This window comes from Callorhinus ursinus, unplaced genomic scaffold (assembly GCF_003265705.2).
Source record: "Callorhinus ursinus isolate GAN/ISIS: 27379988/994484 unplaced genomic scaffold, GSC_fseal_2.0 scaffold12, whole genome shotgun sequence".
In the NCBI taxonomy this organism is placed as follows: domain Eukaryota; kingdom Metazoa; phylum Chordata; class Mammalia; order Carnivora; family Otariidae; genus Callorhinus; species Callorhinus ursinus.
In genome coordinates this window covers 80,124,670-80,139,931 of record NW_027397074.1, presented here as the reverse complement: position 1 = coordinate 80,139,931, position 15,262 = coordinate 80,124,670, and the positions used below count along the sequence as shown (strand labels likewise).

Genomic DNA, 15,262 nt, shown 5'->3' with positions numbered 1-15,262 from the left:
TCTATGCTGCTTTTAGGCTCCTCTTTGCTTAGAGGAGCCCTTTCAATATTTCTTGGAGGGCTGGTTTCGCGTTTGCAAATTCCTTTAGATTTTGTTTGTCCTGGACGCTTTTTCTCTCTCCTTCAATTTTCAATGAGAGCCTAGCTGGATATAGTATTCTTGGCTGCATATTTTTCTCATTTAGTGCTCTGAAGATATCATGCCAGTCCTTTCTGGCCTGCCAGGTCTCTGTGGATAGGTATGTTGCCAATCTAATGTTTCTACCATTGTAGGTTACATATCTCTTCTCCCGAGCTGCTTTCAGGATTTTCTCTTTGTCTCTGAGACTCGTATGTTTTACTATTAGACGTCGGGGTGTTGACCTATTTTTATTGATTTTGAGAGGGGTTCTCTGTGCCTCCTGGATTTTGATGCCTGTTTCCTTCCTCACATTAGGGAAGTTTTCTGCTATAATTTGCTCCAATATACCTTCTGCCCCTCTCTCTCTTTCTTCTTCTTCTGGGATCCCAATTATTCTAATGTTGTTTCATCTTGTCGTATCACTTATCTCTCGAATTCTGCCCTCGTGATCCTGTAGTTGTTTCTCTCTCTTTTTCCCAGCCTCTTTATTTTCCATCATTTGGTCTTCTATATCACTGATTCTCTCTTCTGCCTCATTTATCCTAGCAGTTAGTGCCCCCATTTTTGATTGTACCTCATTAATAGCCTTTTTGATTTCAACTTGGTTAGATTTTAGTTCTTTTATTTCTCCGGGAAGGGTTTCTCTAATAACTTCCACGCTTCTTTCAAGCCCAGCTAGTATCTTTAAAGTCATGATTCTGAACTCTAGGTCCGACATCGTACTAATGTCCGTATTGAGTAGGTCCCTGGCAGACGGTACTACCTCTTGTTCTTTTTGCTGAGGTGATTTTTTTCATCTTGTCATTTTGTCCAGAGGAGAACAGATGAATGAGAGAACAAAATGCTAACAGGTTAACAACGTCCCCAGCAAATATACTCTACACAAATCAGAAAAGACCTGAAACCAGAGGAAAAGAAAGGGAAAGAAAGAAAAAAGAAAGAGGAAAAAGAAAAGGAAAAGATAAAAACAAACAAAAACAGAACAATACAAAAAAACCGAATATGATCAAATATGATCAGGCTGGTGCATAGATCAGTGCCACACACTAGATTTTGGGCGTATTTTGGTCTGTTAGAAAAAAGTGCCTCCTACAATTTTGAAGGAAGAAAGACATAGATGTACAAAATAAGGGTTGATACAATGAAGGGATGGAAGATGACTGTAAAGATGAAAATTATAAAATATTTTATAAAAGGAATTGATACGATAAGAAGTTGTTTGAAAAAAGAAGATTTAAAAAAAGGGAGAGAATGTGATCAGGCAGGAGACTAGAACAAAGCCATACACTAGTGATTTAGGGTATATTTTGATCTGTTAGAAGAAACTGTAACTCGAATTTTAAAGAGAGAACAACTTATATATCAATGCCAAAAATAAGGGTAACTACTATGAAGGGATAAAATATGACTCTAAAAATGAAAAATAAAAAATGTTTTTTTAAAAAGGGATTGATAGGGGCGCCTGGGTGTCTCAGTTGGTTAAGCAACTGCCTTCGGCTCAGGTCGTGATCCTGGAGTCCCGGGATCGAGTCCCACATTGGGCTCCCTGCTCAGCAGGGAGTCTGCTTCTCCCTGACCCTTCCCCCTCTCATGCTCTCTCTCTCTCCCTCTCTCTCTCATTCTCTCTTTCTCAAATAAATAAATAAAATCTGTTTAAAAAAATAAAAAATAAAAAATAAAAAAGGGATTGATAAGATGTTGGTTGAAAAAGGGAAAAAGAAAAATTCAAAAAAAAAAACAGTTAAAAATTAACTTTGAAAAACTAATGAATCATGGTAAAAAAAGCCATGAATTCTATGTGCAGTATTCCCTTAGCGCTGGAGTTCTCCCGTTCTCCTTGATTGGTAAACTTGTTCTTGGCTGGCTGTTCATGCTGATCTTCTGGGGGAGGGGCCTGTTGCCGTGGTTCCCAAATGTCTTTGCCGGAGGCGGAATTGCCCCACCCTTGTTGGTCTGGGCTAAGCAAGCTGCTCGGGTTTGCTCTCAGGAGCTTTTGTTCCCTGAAAGTTCTTGGCACAGCTTTGGAGGACCAGGGTGAAAATGGTGGCCTCCCAATCTCCGCCCGGAGGAGCTGAGAACTCGGGGCCCTGCTCCTCAGTGCGCCCCCAGAGAAAAGCAGTCAATCCTGTCTCCCCAGTCTCCGGCCGCACTGCGTGCTCACCCGGCCTGTGACCGAGCATTTCTATCTCTGGCACCCGACCCCACGTGGAGTCTCCAAACCCAGCAGATCCCTGCAGTGAGCTCCTGCGCCACTCCTCCCGGGGGAGGGAGGGGAGTCTCCCCGGCTCTGCCGCTTGTTGGGTCCCTGCTGGAGGAGCAGTGGCCCGACTGGGCCACGGATCACAGTTTATGGCCACCCCGAGCTGAGAGCCCGGGCCTCGACTCCGTCTCTGCAGCCGGCTTCCCCGCTCCGATACCTGGGAGCTCTGCTGCACTCAGGCACCCCCGGTCTTTCTGTGACCCCGAGGGTCCTGAGACCACACTGTCCCGCGAGGGTTCCACCCCCCACTTAGCCACTGAAGCAACGTCCCTCAGCGGAGCCTTCTAAAAGGAGACTTGTAAAAGGTCCGATTTTGTGCTCCGCGGCTCTAGCACTTGCCAGAAGCGGCCGACGGAGGCCCCCTCCCCCGCCGTCCATCCTCCCGAATATCGCCTCGGATTCACTTCTCCGCACGTCCTACCTTCCAGTAAGTGGTCGCTTCTCTGTCTAGAGAGTTGTTGCTACTCTCTTCTTCGATCTCCTGTTGAGTTCGTAGGTGTTCAGAATGGTTTGATCCCTATCCAGCTGAATTCCTGAGACCAGACAAAATCCAGGTCTCCTACTCCTCCGCCATCTTGCTCCGCCCCCCTCCTTATTGATATTCTGTCTGGATGACCTATCCATTGACATAAGTGGGTATTAAAGTCTCCTACTATTATTGTATAAATGTCAATTTTCCCTTTATATCTATTAATATTTGTTTTATATATTTAAGTGCTCTTATGTTGAGAGCATAAATATTTACAAATGTTACATTCTCTTCTTGGATTGACACCTTTATTATTATTTAATGCCCTTCTTTGTCTTTTGTTACAGTCTTTGTTTTAAAATCTATTTTAAAATCTATTACTACTTCAGCTTTCTTTTCATTTCCATTTGCACGGAATCTTTTTCTATCCCTTCACCTTCAGTCTGCATGTGTCTTTATTTTTCTTTTTAGATTTTATTTATTTATTTGAGGGAGAGAGAGAGCACAAGCAGGGGAAGCAATAGGCAGAGGGAGAGGGAGAAGCAGGCTTCCCGCTGAGCAGGGAGCCCGATGTGGGGCTGGATCCCAGGACCCTGGGATCATGACCTGAGCCAAAGGCAGATGCTTAACTGGCTGAGCCACCTCAACACCACTGCATGTGTCTTTAGATCTAAAGTGAGTCTCTTGTAGGCAGCATAAAGGTGGGTCTTGATTTTTAATCCATTCAGCTACCTTATGTCCTTTGATTGGAACATTTAGTCCATTTATATGTAAAATAATTATTGACATATATGTATATGTCACCACTGTGTTAATTATTTTCTCGTTCATGTAGGTCTTCTCTGCTCCTTTTTTATTCTTTCAGTCTCACCTTCCTTGTGGTTTGATGATTTTCTTCAGTGATATGTTTGGGTTCCTTTCTCTTTTATTTTTTCTGTATCTATTATAGGTTTTTGATTTGTTGCTACCATGAGGTATGTGTATATATGTATGTACGTGTACACACACACACACACACACACACACATATATATATACGTGTCAGTCTATTTTCAGCTGATAGTCAATTAAGGTTGAACACATTCTACACCAGTTTTGAAGTCTGTTAAACCATGTGATTTGACTTGATTTTTCTCTTTCCCCATTGCCACTACTTGAGCTCAGATTCCTCTAACGTCTCACTAGTATCACGGGAGCAGTCAGCCAGCTGGTCTCCTGGCCTCTAATCTCTTCTTCCTCTGACTCAGTTTCGATAGTAATAATTCTAAGATGTAAGTTTCTGTCAAGCCATATGCCTGCTTAAAAATCCTTACTACCTCCATAATGCCGTTTAAGTTAAAAGATAGTTTGGCATTTGGTGCCCTCAGTAATGCGACCCTTCTTCACCTGCCTCCTTCATCCTCACTAATTTTTCAATTTTCTCTGCCCTGTAAACCAGCTTCAGGACGTTTTTGAATTCGTGTGCACTCTTCCAGTTCTGCACCTTTCACCAGTTGTTACTTGGCTTGAGTTGTTGTCATCTCAATAACTCATTCTCACTTTCCTGATCTCCACAAGGACCTTTTATGATTCTTTCATACAGGAAGACTTCTGCAATCACCCCAAAGGCTCATGACCTGAGAAACTTATCATTCTGCATTTTAATTGCTTCATCATCTATCATCCCTGCTATGTAGTTATATTATGGTCAGGAATGATTCATATTCACTATTATGCCTCAAAAACCATTCAATGTTACAAACACATACTAGACTCTCCATTAATATTTCTTGAATTAACACTAAGAGAAATTTAGCCCACTAGCATTGACATCTTTTGACAATCTGCCTATATCACACATTTTAGAACTGGATTATTTTAAATTAAAATATTAAATGGGCTTTGGATTAAATGAAACTTCAACCTCTTGTCACTGAGAATGTGTGATAATGTGTTCAGAAAGGGGAGAACTACAAATCCACTGGCTTACACAAGACACCAGAAGAAAAGATTTTGAGATTTTTCCAAGGGGATGAGAAGATGAGCTACTATCCATTCTTTCTCCTCTTTCCCCTTCCTCACCCATTGTACAATATTTCTTCCCCTTTTTGCTCCTTACTTAGGTGTTTTCTCAGAGATGAGGTCCATTCTCACATATTTCACCTCCCTAATTTACAAAGATCAGCCAGAGGCCTGTTGTGTGTGGGAGGAGGGATGGGAGAAGGTGTTCAGACAGAGACTAGAGGGAAACACTGCACAGATGATCCAACTCTCCTGATTCCCAAAATACATATTGAAATTGTCTGATCTTTCAGGGGCTTTGGCTTAGAAACCTAACCTTTCTCAGATTAACTATATCTTTTATATTTTATATATTAGTTCGTATTTTATGTGCTTATTGTTTCTAAAGTCTCAGAAAAGAGGTTATGGATTTTTCAGAAATTGGACAGTTTTAATATTTAAATGGTACCTCTTACATATGCAGTAAAATTCCTCTCAGATTGCTTGTATGCTATCAAGTAGTGCCCCAGACAAGACTTTTCCTTGTCCAGTAGTAGCCTGTACAAACAGCTTTAGTTATATTCCTATCACTGAAAGACCTTCAGTTGATGTTCCTCTCTTGAGGTACCTCCAGCACTCAGACAAGATGCTATGTGCATGGTTAGTGGTCCAGCACAAACACACCGTAACAGCCTTGATAGCATCTCCCTCCTCAGAACAGGGACTCACAGTTACTGGTTGTGGATACATATGCTGTGCAGTATTTTGAGTCCAAAATGTGAAGATGCTTTTTTTCCCAGTGGAAACACAGTAACTTCATACAAAATTTGGCTGAGTAAGAAGCAGTGGTCCAAAGTAAGATCCATTAATAGGTCCACAATTACAAACAATGTGACAAATCAAAACAGCAAGCTGTACTCTCAGGCCATATGAATGAAGATTGAGTAAGGGTAGGAAGTCCAATTACAGCAGTGCTCAACTCCACTGAATATGCTACTGTGACATAAGAATATATCCACACCCCACACTTCAACCCAACCTCCAGCCTCCTGCCCAGCATCACCAGTATATGTGTCTTCATCTCCTTCCTGGTTGCCCGGGCAATGCAGGTGATGCCTGCCATATCTGAGTTAAGTGGGAGAAAACACAGGCAAAGCTCCTTTCTCTAAGTGATGCTCAGGATTCATCAAGTTGCCAGTTTTGATGTTATTCCAGATAATTGCCCTAATAGTTTCTGCCAGGCCCCCTTCACTTCCTTATTCCTTAGACTATAAATCATGGGGTTCAGCACAGGCATCAAAATGGCATAAAAGACAGATATCAACTTCTCCTGAAGGACAGCGGGGCTGGATATAAGTGAAAATGGTCATGCTATAGCACAGGACAACCACTGTGAGGTGAGAGGCACAGGTGTGGAAGGCTTTCTTTCTTCCCTCTGTGGACCGGATCTTTAGGATGGTGGAGATGATCTGGATGTAGGACAGGAGAACCAGGCAGAAAGGTGTCATCAGCAGAACAATGCTAGAAACCATGATTGCGATCTCATTGGAGGAGATGTCTACACAGGCCAGCTTGATCACAGCTAGGATTTCACATGATATGTGATCAATATCCTTGTTTGAGCACATGGGCAGTTGAAAGGTGATTACAGTCTGCATGAGAGAGTTGACAGAACCACTGACCCAGGATGTGACGGCCAACCTAGTACAGAGGCCTTCCTGCATGATGACCGAGTATCACAGGGGGTCACACACAGCCACATAGTGGTCATAGGCCATCACAGCCAGTAGAACAAACTCAATCCCACCCAAGCCCAGGGAGAAAAATAACTGGGCTGCACAGCTCACAAATGGGACTGCTTTATCTGCTGCAAGAAAATGCACCAGCATCTGAGGAACGATGCCTGTGGCATAAGAGACATCAATGAGGGAGAGGTTGGTGAGAAAGGAGTACATGGGAGTGTGGAGTCGGCTGTCTAGTCTGATGAGAAGAACGATGAGGAAGTTCCCCAGCACTGTCACCATGTACATGATCAAGGAAAGGATGAAGAGGGAGACCTGTGTGTCCCAGTCACTGGACAGGCCAAGGAGAATAAACTCTCTCACCCAAGTGTGGTTATCTGTGTCCATTAAAAAACATATGACTGTCAATCTGCAGAAGGAGACAGAAATAGCAGAAACTATTGAATTAAAGAAGCATAAATATAACTTCTTAAAAGAATGCATATTTAATAAGACCTGTCAGCCTTAGCCAGATGCTTCTGATCATGCATGCACCATGATGACAGGCTTGATCCTAATATGCATTATATCTATTCTACATAAAAGAGACAAGCCATTCCTTTAAAATGAGAAGATAGTCTTAGGGATTTCATGGAGACCTGGAGATAATGCAGTGTGATTTTAGGAGCTTTATATCTTTTTAACTTACCATAGTTTCCTGGTCAAGACAGGATTATAGGTAACAGTGGGGGATCAAGAGATAGACAATGAAGACAAGCATGATTCAAAGTTCAAGAACAACTTTACATATATCTACTACACCAAACATGATAAAAAGAATAAACAAGTTACAAAAAAAATGAGAGAAATTTTCAGATGTGGCAGGTGTATAGTATAAATACGGCTAGTGTCTCATGGGCAGGTCTGGAATTCGAGAGTCTGGATATGAATCTTCTCTTATGACATATCTGATATGTGATTAGGTTAGAGACTTAAGCTTTTATACACGAAATGTGATAATGTTGCATAACTCACAAGTAGATTTAAGGTCAAATGTAGATAATTTATTAGAAAGTTGCTTATAAACTGTTACTGGTAATGGAACTTCAGCAGTATTCAGTGCTAGGTACCCTAACGTGAGCTTCTCTCCTGGAGAGACATAGAAACAAATGTACTTTGTCCTCACATTCCCTCTGCCCTATGCTCAACACTAGAATAATCATCCTAAAATGCAAATTTAATCAGACTACTTTCATGCACATACAGTTTTGGGATGTCTAACTGCCTACAGAATTAGGAACATCATAGACAGAGAAGTGTCCAAATACTCATTAAGGAGGACCTGCTCGATCTTTTCTTTTGGGAATTTTATCATTTATTATTACAGGTATGTTTTTTTTTTATTTTTTTTAGAAACAGACATTTTTTTATTTTTTTTTTAAGATTTTATTTATTTATTTGACAGAGAGACACAGCGAGAGCAGGAACACAAGCAGGGGGAGTGGGAGAGGGAGAAGCAGGCTTCCCGCTGAGCAGGGAGCCCGATGCGGGACCCGATCCCAGGACCCTGGGATCATGACCTGAGCCGAAGGCAGACGCTTAACGACTGAGCCACCCAGGCACCCTACAGGTATGTTTTAGAGCAAAGTGTTTTACTAAAGCATCCTGCTAATACTTAAATGCTTTGCAAAGATATGTCAACTAATTATTTTTAACCCATCAAAAGTATATTTACTTCTATCACCAGGCTATACGCAAACAATGAATCATGGAATAGTACATCAAAAACTAATGATGTAATGTATGGTGATTAACATAACATAATAAAAAAAACTATATTTACTTCTAAAGTCAACTGCCTTGATTTTAAAATAATTTAAATTCAAAATTATTGATATCCAAATATGCCTGTTTTCTAGAGTTTCCTCTTGGACTCCTGGGAGATTAAGAAAATAGAAATAGCATCTATATTTGAAAAGCCAAATGAAGGAGGAAATATGGGTCGGTCAGGTGATTTTTAAGACCTACAGTGAACACTATTTCTGCATTATTTTGGATCAGCTTTCAGCTAAATAGAACTGGATTCCTAGTCTGTCCTCAGATGCACAATGCAATAATTGGTAGATAGTGTGCTACAGATCTAAATCTTTTGTGTTAGAAAAATATAGCTTGGTGTTAGTGTTAGAAAGATAGAGTTGAGAAGTCAACTCTAGTGGATTAGGGGGATATCACACTATCCCCAAACTTGTGCTATTCATTGATGTCAACAGGTAAGACACACTTTTGAGATTATTTGCTCCATTTGTTTTTCAGTAGAAACAAGATGCCCAAATCCTTCTCATATGTGACTAGGGACACAACTCTTGTATAAAGCCAGATATGAACAATGAACACAGCTAAGAACCAGTGTGGATAGCTCCTCCTGTACAACACTGTTTTGTGTTTTCTTCTCAGTATTTGTCTCAACCCCAGCTGCTCTTTTTGTAGGTACTTACTGTTCCATTAATACATAATAATTAACAAATAAATAATAATAAAATCCTGTTTTACATCTTGGGTCATATCTTCCTCATACTCAACAATCCTCAAGCCACACCTTTCTATGTATATTTTGAGAATTGTTTACTCACAACTCAACAATTTATGCTGCCTATTCAGAACATAGCATTTAAAAATGATACACCTGTGTAGTTCATCTCCTTAGACCTGAGCACCATGCAGGAAAGATTTTCAGATTCTTAGGTTCTGTGAATTGTGATGGATATAGGATGGGTACTGGAACCATAACAAATAGAACACAAAGTGATACAATATGAAGGTGCCACTGAAATATTCTGTTACAAATTTTCTCTTGCTTGCCCTATCATGAATGCTTGAAACTCCAGTAATAGTAATTTATCCCTTTTCTGTTGAAATTGTCCTCTTTGTGAATTTTGCATATGTGATTATTCTAAATGGGACTTTTAAAATATAAATTACCTAACCTTTTTGTGCCTTTAAAATGGGTCACATAGCAGTTGATAACTGAGACCCTTACAGATAGAGGAGGGATCAGGAACGACACTGAAATTAGGGAAAATCAGGTCTCAGGCATGGATGCAGACAACGCTTCATTGTTAAAATAGAACCTTTGACCCCAGTTAAAGTACCTCCATGTGCCTTCTGTCATTATCCAGTTATTAATACAAACAGCAAATAGAACCAAAATGCTTTCTCTCTAGGACAGACATATGCAAACAAAAAACAAGTGTTCATATTCCTAATACAACACATTTTATTTAACTTAATACAACTAATTAGAAAGCTCAACTTCAGTCTGTTATAGTTTTTTTTAATTTAATTTTATTTTATGTTACGTTAGTCACTATACAGTACATCATTAGTTTTTGATGTAGTGTTCCATGATTCATTGTTTTTGTATAACACCCAGTTTTTTATTTAAATAAAGAAAATCCATCCATTTCCCTGGAACCCACATGACCTTGTGTGTTGGGGAGCTAAGCAGTCTTGGCTTGGACAAGTGAAAGTTCCAAATACAGAAGCAGAACACATGAAGATTGATCCCATAACCTGCAGATAGGTCTCTTTCATGCTGCTCACAATAACTCAGAGCCATACCTTCGACAAGTTGACCTTTCCATGGAAATGGCACTTTCATTTAGGGAGAGATTTCTCTGACTTGTGACTGAAGAGCTGGTTGATGTAGACACTAAGAACATCCATCCTGAGCAGGAATACTTCCATCATCCTAATGCATGAAAACAGAGAATCTACAGGTGCCTTGGGTGGTTGGTATCTCAAAGATGGGCTTGACATCCTGAAAGAACAATTGCTTTATTCTCTTTGTGATCTTAACTTCTAGCCTGATTTGGTTACCTGACTTTTCACTTAATCTGAGACTAATTACCGAGACCCAGTTTCTCAAACATGTATGAACCTGACATTCACTTTTGGTGACATATTGTGTTATGGTCTCATGTAAATTCTTCTTTTTACTTCTTGTTCCCTGTGGCTAAGACTAGGATTTTCATGGCAATATAATTCCCTCTGTCTGGCAAGTCTCCACGGTGCAATCCCCACAGCCAGTTCAAGAAAAACCAACCCTGGGATGAGTTAGGACACCTGAATCCTGCCTCCAGTTCATTCTCTGAGTGTCAAGGGTCTTTGAATAAGCCCTTAATTGCCTTATATCTTCATTTATCTATTCCTAAAAGAAAATTCATAATATCGTGATTATCAAACCCTAAGGAAATAATTGAGATAAGAGGATTTAAAGCAAATGATAATGTATCCTTCCTGGAAATGTAATAGAATACTCCCACATCCTGCTAACCAGTATCAATCAATACCTACTGAAAGACTTCATATTTCTGGGTTTCTTCCCTAAATGTCTTTCTCTCTCTATTGTCAGAACTGAGCTTTGGAATTGAGAAGCCTGTTGTAAAATTATACCCAAGTCTCATGCTCCTGCAGAGCACAATCACTTTACCACATTTGCTATAATACTTAAGATGAGAAGATTTCACCAGTCATGCTTCATGCCCCTGATCCAAGTCCCTAACAAGTCACATCATTTCTGTCTCTGTCCCTGCCAAGGCCACACTCCCACAGGCTATGGATGCCACTCAGATGTTCATCAGTGCTGACAAAGGAGATGTGTCTGTTTTCCTCTAGGTTTAGACTGGTCTCAAGAGCTCTCCCTCCAGCACAGGGATGGACCACATAAAAGAGACACCCCAAATTCCTTGAGCCCCCGGGGCTCCTCAGTTCCTGGGGACTAGTTGCCATTGCTAGGGACACTACTGGGAAGACGTTGACAAGAGCTCAGAAACAGCTCACACACAGACCTAATGAGCTTTGGCAGCAGCTGCAGTTACAGGGGAGGGCTGACACATCCCCGCAGGAGCCTCCTGCCTGACGATGTTAATTGCTGCCACCACTCCCAATGCACAGGACAGGGCCTCCACCCTGTCCTTCTCGCTGTGGAAGGCTCTTCTCCATCCCTCTGCCTCCCACATCTTCATTACAGCCTTAGGCCATTCCAAACAGCCAGAGAAGCCAGCCTTTTGAGGTTGGAGGATGTCCTCCTGGAGCCCAAACCAGACTTCAGCCTTCAAGGCCCCAATCCAGGGAGCAGCGACTGGGGCTGCATCTAAATCTGGTGGAAACACCAATTCTTGCCTTTTGGCACCACATGCCCTTACTTCTCCTTCTGGAGACAGAAGAGATGTGCTTCCCTCCCCTCCTGTACATGTAGTGCCCAGTGGGCTTCTGTGACCACTGCAAGTCTGATGGGCATCCTAGCACATTCCTCATGGTACTATTTAAGCTCCAAAATTAGCATCACATAGATAGATTTAAAAATCTAAATGTACAGAGAGTTGATAAAGGAAGTATTAGCAGCTACTGAAAAAAAAAGGAAAAGAATTAAGATCATCCAAGATCCTTAACATAGAAGGGTGAAACTTCTACCCTTCTTCAAACTTTTTTTTAGGTTTATAAACATATAACTGACAAATAAAATTGCAAAATATTTAAAGTGCACATGACTTCATATGTGTATACATTGTGGATGGATTCAAATTTTATTTTTAATTAAACATTGTAGTTTAAGATCATTGCGGATATACATGCTGTTTTAAGAAATAACACAGATGTATCCTTCTACCTTTGCCCAGTTTCCCCCATGGTAAGTAACATCCTGCAAAGCTATACTACCATGTCATAAGATAACATGATATATAATGGGATATAATTATATACATATTAAATTTTAATCATATGACAATGTGATATAATATCACAAGATATTGACATTGATATAGTTATGAATGTTCCATTACCACAAGAATCCCTCATATTGTCCTTTTATAGCCACACTACTTCTGTGCAGCCCTCACCCTCTCCTCGACCTCTGGTAATCACTATCTGTTCTCCATATCTAGAATTTTGGCAGTTCAAGAATTACATATAAATGGAATCATATAGTATATTTCTTCTAGGACTGGCTTTTTCACTTAGCATAATTCTCTAGAGATTCATCCAGGTTGTATCTATCAATTGTTTATTCCTTTTTCTTGTTGATGAGTATTCTATGATGTGTATGTACCACCTTTTACTTAATCACCCACATTTTGAAGAACATCCAGATTGTTTCTGGATGGTGGTATTATAAATAAAGCTGTTGTAAACACTCACATGTAGGTTTTTGTGTGAGAATAAATGTTCATTTCATTAGGATAAATGGCCAACCATGCAGTGGCTGCTCATAGGAGGGTACAAATCAAACTAACATATACACAAATGGAATCCCAGAAGGAGAACAGAAATAAAAGAACAAAGAATAAATATCTAAAATGATAATGACAGGAGATTTTCCATAAATCATGAAGTACATCCAACCACAGATATGAGAAGTTCAGAGAACACTAAGGAGGATGACTATAAAAACAAGCAAACAAATAAAAATAACTAGAGATATCATATTCTAACTGCTTTAAAGAAAAAGGTGAAAATCTTGGAAGTGACAAGAAAAACATATGTTATATGCAGAAGAACAAAAATTGAATTAAAAGATGTGTCTTTAAAAATATGCAGGCTGGGGACACCTGGCTGACTCAGTCGGTGGACTGTGACTCTTGATCTCGGGGTTGTAAGTTCAAGCCCTACGCTGGGTATAGAGATTACTTAAAATAAAATCTTAAAAAGAACAAATAAAAAAATAAAACTATGCAGGCTGGAAGGCAGCTGAGTGATAATTATAAAGTGCTGATAAAAAAGAATAATTGTCGACTCAAATTTCTATACCCAGAGAAAATATCTCCCAAAGATGAAGGAGAAATAGGAGTTCATCAGACAAACAAAAATAGAATTTACTGCCAGAAAATCCACACTACAAAAAATGTTCATGAAGTTTTCATAGACAAAGGGAACTTGATACCAGACAGAATTTGGATACACAGAAAGATGTAAAAAGTGCTAGAAATGGTAAAATTGAAGATAAACATAAAACTCATTTTTTTAAAGATTTAACAAACAACAAGGTAATAGTGTAAAGTAGAGGCTGCTTAGTGTCTTCTCACAAGAAGGACCAGGAGTAGCACATGATCTTCAGCTTCAACAGGTCAGACCACCGAATGTGATCCAGACTGGAGATTCAGTATGTTTCTAATTTCATTTCTTTTTAATTTGGTTTGCTCCTGATGTAGCAAATGCATAGTACAAAGAATATTTTTAAAAATCAGGATGCAAGGAGCACCTGGGTGGCTCGGTTGGTTAAGCATCCGGCTCATGGTTTCAGCTCAGGTCGTGATCTCATGGGTCGTGAGATCAAGCCGTGCATCGGGCTCCAGGCTCAGTGAGGAATCTGCTTGAGATTTTCTCTTTCTCCCTTTCCCTCTGCACCTCCCCCCTCCATGCACTCTCTCTAAATAATACATATATATAAAATCAGGGTGCAAGTAGGAGAAAAGTAGTCATTAGAACATTTAGTGAATAATGATATTTAGGAATTTTTTTAAATTTTTTAAGTGTAATGATAGTATTTTGGTTATAAATTTAAAAAGTTTCTATCTTTCAGAAGTTCATAGTAAAATATCATTTCAGAATGATTGAGGGAAGGGAAAATGGTGAGGTTTTATGTACCCTCTCTATATTAATGGCACAAAATGGTTTCTGTGATATGTTGTAGAGTAAAAAAAAGCAAGATCTAAAGTAGTTTGTATGGTTTACTACCAATTATGTTTAAGGGGACTATACATACACACATACACACTGTGTGTGCCTTGAAAAAAGACTGCAGTAGATGTGTGAAGAGATTTATAGTTTATAATGTACCCTTTTGTACTGTTGGGAAAGTTTTGCCGGGCACAAGTAATTCAAAAGAAAGTAATATGTTTTAAAACTCGATTTTCAAAATCTTGGCTTTATCCCCTACTAGCAGTGTAGCCTTAAAGATGTTTCTTAACCTCTCTGTGGCTCCGGTGTCTCTTCTATGAAATAGGGCTAATAAAGGTGCCTTCCCCCAAGGGTAACACTGAGCACCAAATTAGTTAACCTGTGAAAAGTGCTTCCTGCCTCGCTTATAAGAACTCAAATCTCATAATTTTACTTGTATTGTTGAGAAAAAGAAATAAGGAAATGGTCTAATGCTTGAGGATTCACAAGTCTCACCATATTAGCACATTACTCAGGTAGAATAAATTGTTGAAGAGTCGGGATGTCTTCCACTGGGAAACAATATCTTGTGGGTTGCTTTGTTGTATACGCTCTAACCCAGTGGCTCTCCGCTGGGGGGTGATTTTGTCCGCTAGGGGACACTTGGTTGTCTGGTGGGTAGAGGCCAGGGGTGTTACCAAAGACTCCACAATGGACAGGACAGTCCCCTACAACAAAGTATACAGCTCAAAACATCAACAGCAACAAGGTCGAGAAACTGCTCTAATCTGTGACCAGCATGTGGTGCTGTTTCTTCCAGAGCCAGAAGAACAGTCAGATCCAGGCTCCAGTGTAAATTGGAGAGTAGCATTTTTCATGGTTAGACCTGTCATGTCAAAAGTCACTTAACTGCATCCCTTTTAAGATTAAAAATCCAGGGGCGCCTGGATGGCTCAGTCGTTGAGTGTCTGCCTTCGGCTCAGGTCATGATCCCGGGGTCCTGGGATCGGGCCCCGCATCGGGCCCCGCATCGGGCTCCCTGCTCAGTGGGAGGCC

The 15,262-nt window shown here is 40.2% G+C and overlaps 1 pseudogene; it reads right to left on the bottom strand.

Moving 5' to 3' along the window:
- Positions 1-6,015: 6,015 nt before the first annotated feature.
- The window catches only part of LOC112811076 (olfactory receptor-like protein OLF3), a 30,062-nt pseudogene continuing 20,815 nt past the window's right edge, over positions 6,016-15,262 (bottom strand).